Source organism: Pseudonaja textilis, chromosome 10, assembly GCF_049901715.1.
Source record: "Pseudonaja textilis isolate UNSWEBS1 chromosome 10, rPseTex1.2, whole genome shotgun sequence".
In the NCBI taxonomy this organism is placed as follows: domain Eukaryota; kingdom Metazoa; phylum Chordata; class Lepidosauria; order Squamata; family Elapidae; genus Pseudonaja; species Pseudonaja textilis.
Window position 1 is genome coordinate 4,711,904 of NC_141999.1, and position 6,250 is coordinate 4,718,153.

At 47.9% G+C, this 6,250-nt stretch overlaps 1 protein-coding gene across 2 annotated transcripts in view; it reads right to left on the reverse strand.

Moving 5' to 3' along the window:
* The window catches only part of TINAGL1 (tubulointerstitial nephritis antigen like 1), a 36,421-nt gene extending 33,368 nt beyond the window's left edge, over window positions 1-3,053 (reverse strand). The window contains exon 1 of one of the 2 annotated variants that reach the window (XM_026702688.2): window positions 2,772-3,053. The gene's annotated coding sequence lies outside the window, so the exon portion shown is untranslated. Of the gene's footprint in view, window positions 1-716; window positions 885-2,771 lie in introns of those variants that run through there. The other variant, XM_087939556.1, reaches the window with a different exon arrangement.
* Window positions 3,054-6,250: the final 3,197 nt, after the last annotated feature.

The window sequence follows — 6,250 nt, forward strand, 5'->3', positions numbered from 1 at the left end:
ACAAGTGTCATTTTTCCACTTTGGCTGGTTCAAAGCTTAGCCGAGCAGTCATTCTGCAGTGGATTATTTCAGGGTAAGCTTAAAGACAGAGATGGGGTAAGGTTTAGGTGCTGGATGCTCTGTTTCTATTGCCCCACAGTGCTGAGTAGACAGGCCCCAACTCTGATCCTGTGCTAAGTGGGCATGAGAAGAATCCTAGGATACCATGAAGATTCCTTCAATTATGCCGGGACTGTGATTGAGGGGTGCCTTGCAGTTGTCCAGCTCATTTATCTGCTCTATGTACAAAGATAGTCTGGCTCACCCAACATGCTAAGATAAGGCCAGAGGGTCTCACAATACACTGACCCCCAGATTATCCAATCCTATTTTCACTTGGTCTTACAAACTGTGGGAACCCAGCCAGTCTGAATGGCTTTCACTTTCTCTTCCCAGAGAACTGGACACTAACACTACACCTACTTGGCTTCTTCCCTGGGTGTTTTTCTCTTGTGCAAGTGAACTAATCAAAAAGCAGAAAACTACAAACCTAGAATGCCCAAATAAACCCGCTTGGGGGAAAAGGAGTTCCTACAGAAGAAAATCTGGGCTTGAAGTCCTATATCCCCCGTTTCAGAAGCCATGTGCCCGATAGGCACCATCTCCACCCCTTTGCAAGGGAAACTTCTCCTGCCCTTCCAACTTCCCCAAACCTTCCCCTCATAAGGAATGAAGACCTCTTGGATGATCTCAGCCTGCAGCAATGCAGTAGGGTCACCATTTCCCAAACCAGAGGCAGCGGTGGTGGCCACCAACTCCGGAGGAAGGAGCCAAAGGTCAAAAGCCAAGGAAGGAATTTCCTCTGCCTTTCCCGTGCACCTTTCACTTGGTTTTCCGGGATGCAGGGGCCGTCCCACCGAGCTTCAAGTTTCACTTTGATTAACTTTGCTCCCTGAGCTGTTTTAGCAAAGTCCAAGGCAACCAAAGGTTTGCTTTTATGCACATCTGCCTTATCTGCCCCGCCCAGCAGTGTGAACTGTAAGATCTCTAGCTTCAGAGGTATGTTCAAGTTCAGAAGGGATTCGTTTCTTTCTTTTGTTTCATTTCAGAAGCATTTTGACAGGGGCAGCAGGAGTATGCAAGGATCCCAGAAGACATTCCTGATCTGCTAGAGACCTCCCAGGTCCCTCTGGAAGGCCTATAGAGTTGTTAAAAGCTGCGTTGGTGGCTTTCTAGTCAAAAGGTCTGTTGCTGCCCCACCCAGATACACCGGATAAAGGAAATCTATGCCTGACCAGCCACTCAAACGCAAACATCAGCTGCACATTTTAAATTGAATACATGTCACTCTGTCTAAGTACTCAGAGTCCACCTCTACTTGAATACTTACCTAATATGGATTTTAAAAAACAATTCTGAAGTTTTAGAATAGCATTGGAAAAATTGTTTGTAAAATGGGGAAATGCCCTTCTAAATTACTTTGCATGCCACTTCTGTCACCTTGGGAGAAAGGTAAGCATATTCTTTCCAAAATGATTTTCCCAACCTTCTTTTAGGTCTTGATGAGCATCCTCTGGCAGAAAGAGGATTAAAAATCAAAGACATCATCATTTAGGGCTGATGGGTGGAATGATCGATTTATCCATTTTTTTATTTCAGTTCTCCTGAGTCTTAAAGAAATACACGGGGCATTTTTATTTAATAAAGGAGAATATTTGTAGCTCACGGTTGAAATGAGGGGCCATTGGTGCTCTCTGAGCTTGGCTGTTTTCTTGCAGATGTTTCATTACCCAAACTAGGTAATAACACCCACTGACTACCAAGTTGAGGTAATGAAACGTCTGTAAAAAAAACAGCCAAGCTCAGAGAGCACCAAAGACCCCTCATTTTAGGAATGCCTTTTTCCAATATTGTACTAGCAAGTAGCATTGCATTCTTTCTTGCCTATTCTGCATTTTAATCACCTGCTGTGCCCATTTAAGCCAGTTCCACTTCATCAAACCCCAGGGCTGTGTTCACACACTGCCCTTCACCTGCTTTCAGAATTAACCCATTTTCTGGAAGGAGGATCACTCAATGCACTCTTCCTGAAATGATCCAAATTGCTTGAGTTCACACAAGGTTATCTCAAAAGTCTCAGTAACCGAGCTTGGCATATAGCAGAAAAAGCATTTTTGGAAGGCACGCTTGACTCCAGCCAAGAGACGACACTTTCAAAGCTCCAGAAGGAAGAGAGATTTCGACTTTGGAGGGTCCAAATCGGAAAATTGCAATGGAAAGTCAGGAGTTTATTTTATTAAAAGGCACCAGCTCCTTGCTCACTTCATCAGGTGCCTCTGTGAGGGGCAGCTCCTAAAAGTTTGTTGCCATTTAATAAAATGTGTCTGCGGAAAACGGTGCAACGGGTATTAGACATCCTTAGATTTTTCTTGCCAGGTAAATAACATTGCTCTCCTTTCAGATTCGGGAGTAGATAGAAAGATGCAGACCTAAAAGACGGCTAAGCATCTCCTGGAGGGGATGTCCTTCTCCCCTTTCAAAGCGGGGAGCATCAGCGGACGCAACCCCCTTCTAGCCACTGCCCAAATCTGGGGCGCTCTACTTTTTCTCTTCCTCCCGATTCCTGGGACTGCATTCCCCCATCATCCCCGCCCCCTCCCCGGGCGCTAACCTGCCTGTAAGCATCAGAGGAAGCGAGGTGGAGAAGGAGGAAGAAAAGAAAGTGGAGTGGGAAGAGGGAGGGAGGGAGGGAAAGAGACAGGGACTTTTGCCCCCGCCAAAACGGCTTGTACCTGGCGCGTCTGTGCGCAAATGGAGCGGTCGGTCTCTCCGCCTCTGGTCGAGCGCGCCGGGCCAAAGTCAGGCGTCGCAGGCGCAAGTCCCTCTCCCCTCGACGTCCCAGCCCTCGCCCTTATATGGAGCCGGGGACTCCCAGCCCACCTCCCCTCCCTCGGGCCCTCCCTTCCTGCCCACTCCGGAGCCCCGAGAGAGGGAGCCAGGTAGGGCGGGCGGCTGGCTGGCTGGTTGGCAGACTGACTGGCTGGATTCGCTCCTCAGATCCAGGGGAAGAACTCGAGGCTCAATCCGAGCGCGACTCGGTAGCAAACTCGCCCGCTGGCCTCGATAGCAGCCGCTCTCCAGCTTCGGCTTCTCCTAGAAACCGCTGCAGCTGCGATAAGCTACCAAGGGTACGGTCAAAAAAGTCAGGACGGCGGCCGCAGCGGTTTTTGATACACATCGCATATCTTGTGGACCTTCTCCAATAAGAAGGAGTATCGCGTTCGTGCGAGCCTCCCCAATGGGTCATTGTAGACCACTAGGCGCATCCAAAGCACCGGAGGGCAGGACAAGAAACAATGGTTGGAAACTAACCAAAGAGAGAAGCAACCTGGAATTAAGGAGAAACTTCATCACAGTGAGAACAATTAACCATTGGAACGGCTTGCTCCAGAAATCGTGGGTGCTCCATCACGGGAGGTTTATTAAGAAGAGGTTGGACAGTCACTTGTCTGAAATGGTATAGGAGGGTTCTCCTGCCTAAGCAGGGGGCTGGACTAGACGACCGTTAATGTCCCTTCCAGCTCTATTCTACAGCAGCTGTGGAGGTCCACCTCATTTCACTGCTAATGAGCCCCCTCCTGGTTCTTTTGGTCCTATCAATGGGCCAAACTGGCTTACCTCCCCAAGTCAGGTGATCTTACACTGCAAAAACATATGGACTACACAACTCGATCAGGGCAAAACAATAGACACAATCTACATAGACTTCTGTAAAGCCTTTGATTCAGTGGTACACAACAAACTGCTCCTAAAACTAAAATCTTATGGTATCTCTGGACACCTGCACAACTGGATAGAAGCATTCCTGTCAAACAGGCAACAAATGGTCAAAATTGGGAGCGTCCTATCAAATTCTGTACCTGTCAACAGTGGTGTGTTCCCCCAGGGGAGTGTTCTAGGACCAACTCTCTTCATACTCTACACAAATGACCTCTGTGATAATATCAAGAGCAACTGCGTTCTCTTGGCTGATGATTTAAAGCTATTCAACACGACAGACAATACTGCTACCCTTCAAAAAGACCTCGACTATGTATCAGAATGGTCAAACAAATGGCAACTTCAAATCTCAACAAATAAATGCTCTGTCTTACATATTGGTAAAAAAAAAAATCAGAAAATAGAGTAGTCAGTGTCTGGAATACTCTACTTGACTCTGTGGGTTTCCCCAAACCCCAAAAACTTGAACCTTAGACTGTCTACTATTGACCTCACCCCTTTCCTAAGAGGCCTGTAGGGGGCGTGCATAAGCGCACCAACGTGCCTACCATCCCTGTCCTATTTTTTCTCTCTTATAAGTATCTATCTCATGTATTCAAAACTGTGTTTATTCTTATACTCGTATCTTGTAAGCGATTGACAAATCAAATAAATACTAAAATACTAAATCCTGGAAGGAGAGTGGAGTGAGAGGGAGAGACGAGGGAACCTCTCCAGGTCCAGAAGGTCAAAGCATAAAGCTTCATGGCTGGGTGGGATGGTGCTCAGGGACCCCTTAACTGCCTGGTTTAAGAACATAATGCATTTGCTTGCCATACCAGTTTTGACTATGGCTTACATACTCCTTCCTCCTATTTTCTTCACAACAACAACCCTGTGAGGTGGCTTGGACTGAGAATGACTGGCTCAAAATCACCTAGCTGACTTTATGCCTGAGGCGGGACTAGAACTCACCATCTCCTGGCGATTGGCCCAAAGTCACCCAGCCAGTTTTCATAACTAAGGTGGAACTAGAACTCTCTGTTTCCTGGCTTCTAGCCTGGTGTCTTTACCACTAGACCAGCGGCTACCAACCTTTACAGCTTGGTGGACTGGGGTGGGGGTGAGGGGGGAGCAGATGGTTCTATGCAAGAAACAGGCATGTGCACTCACGCGCACAGCTCCATTTGCACAAGCGGAGCTGCACACGTGTGTGCTCGTGCACTGCTTGCGCAGCCTGGTTCCAAACAGGCCATGATGGTCCAGGAGTTAGCTGTGGCCCAGGGATTGGAGACCCCTGTACTAGACCACAGGTGCCTATATACAGGTCAACTCCAGCTCACAAAAATCGAAATAAAGAAATGCATTTATTTAAGAAAGTGTATATGGCCACTCAACTCACTCTCAGTGACTCCAGGCAGTTTACAACAATACATTGCCACAGAAATGGTAGAAGATGGTAAGGACAATGGAGCAAAAGGTCTCTCTCTCTCTCCCTCCCTCCCTCCCTCCCTCTCTCTCTCTCTCTCTCTCTCTCTCTCTCTCTCGCCTGGGTGAAGAGCCAGGTCTTCGTGGCACTTGTAAATAACAGCAGGGAGAGTGTGGGAACCTTGTTCCAGAGGGCAAAGGCTGCTGCAGAGAAGGCGCCCTTCTGGGATTCTGAGAAACGGTATGGTTTAATGGAAGGATTAAGGAATACTCAGAGGAGTCCAGAGCGTGCTGTGAGAGACAGGCCATGCTGCAAGTAACTGGGCCCCATGTTGTGTAGGGCAGAGGTTCCCCACCCCCTATCTGTGGATGGTACCGTCCCCCACTGGGAACCAGGCCATGCAAGCGGCGGGTGAGTGCGTGAAGCTTCGTTTGGGCATGCACTGGAGCTAAGTTGCGCGTGTGAAATTATCCTCGTCTCCCTACCAAAGCTGTGGTGTTCCCCCTTTGCTGTCGTCGCCATTGCTGCTGCTGATCCATGGAGCCAAGAGAGGTTGGGGACTCTGCGGGGCTTTCTAAGTACAGATAGTCCTTGACTTATAACAATTCATTTAGTGACCGTTCAAAGTTACAACAGCACTGAAAGAGGATGAGCTTATGACCATTTTTTCACACTTATGTCCAGTGCAGCATCCCATGTTCACATGATCAAAATTCAGGTGCTTGGCAACTGACTGATACGTATGATGGCTGCAATGTTCCAGGGTCATGTGATTCCCTTTTGGGACCTTCTGACAAGCAAGGGAAGTCCATTATTGCGGTCATGAAGCTAGTAACACAGTTGTTAAGTGAATCTATCACTTAACAACTGTGCTACTAGCTTCATGACTGCAATAACTCACTTAATAACAGTGGGAACAAAGGTGGTATTAAATGGGGCAAAACCAGTGGTGGGATTCAAATATTTTTATCACTGGTTCGGTGGGCGTGGCTTGGTGGGCACGCTTTGCACACATGCACACAATTTGTGCACCAAACAAGTACTTTGTGCAGGCGCAGAGGCATTCTAACTCACCTCCCGCAA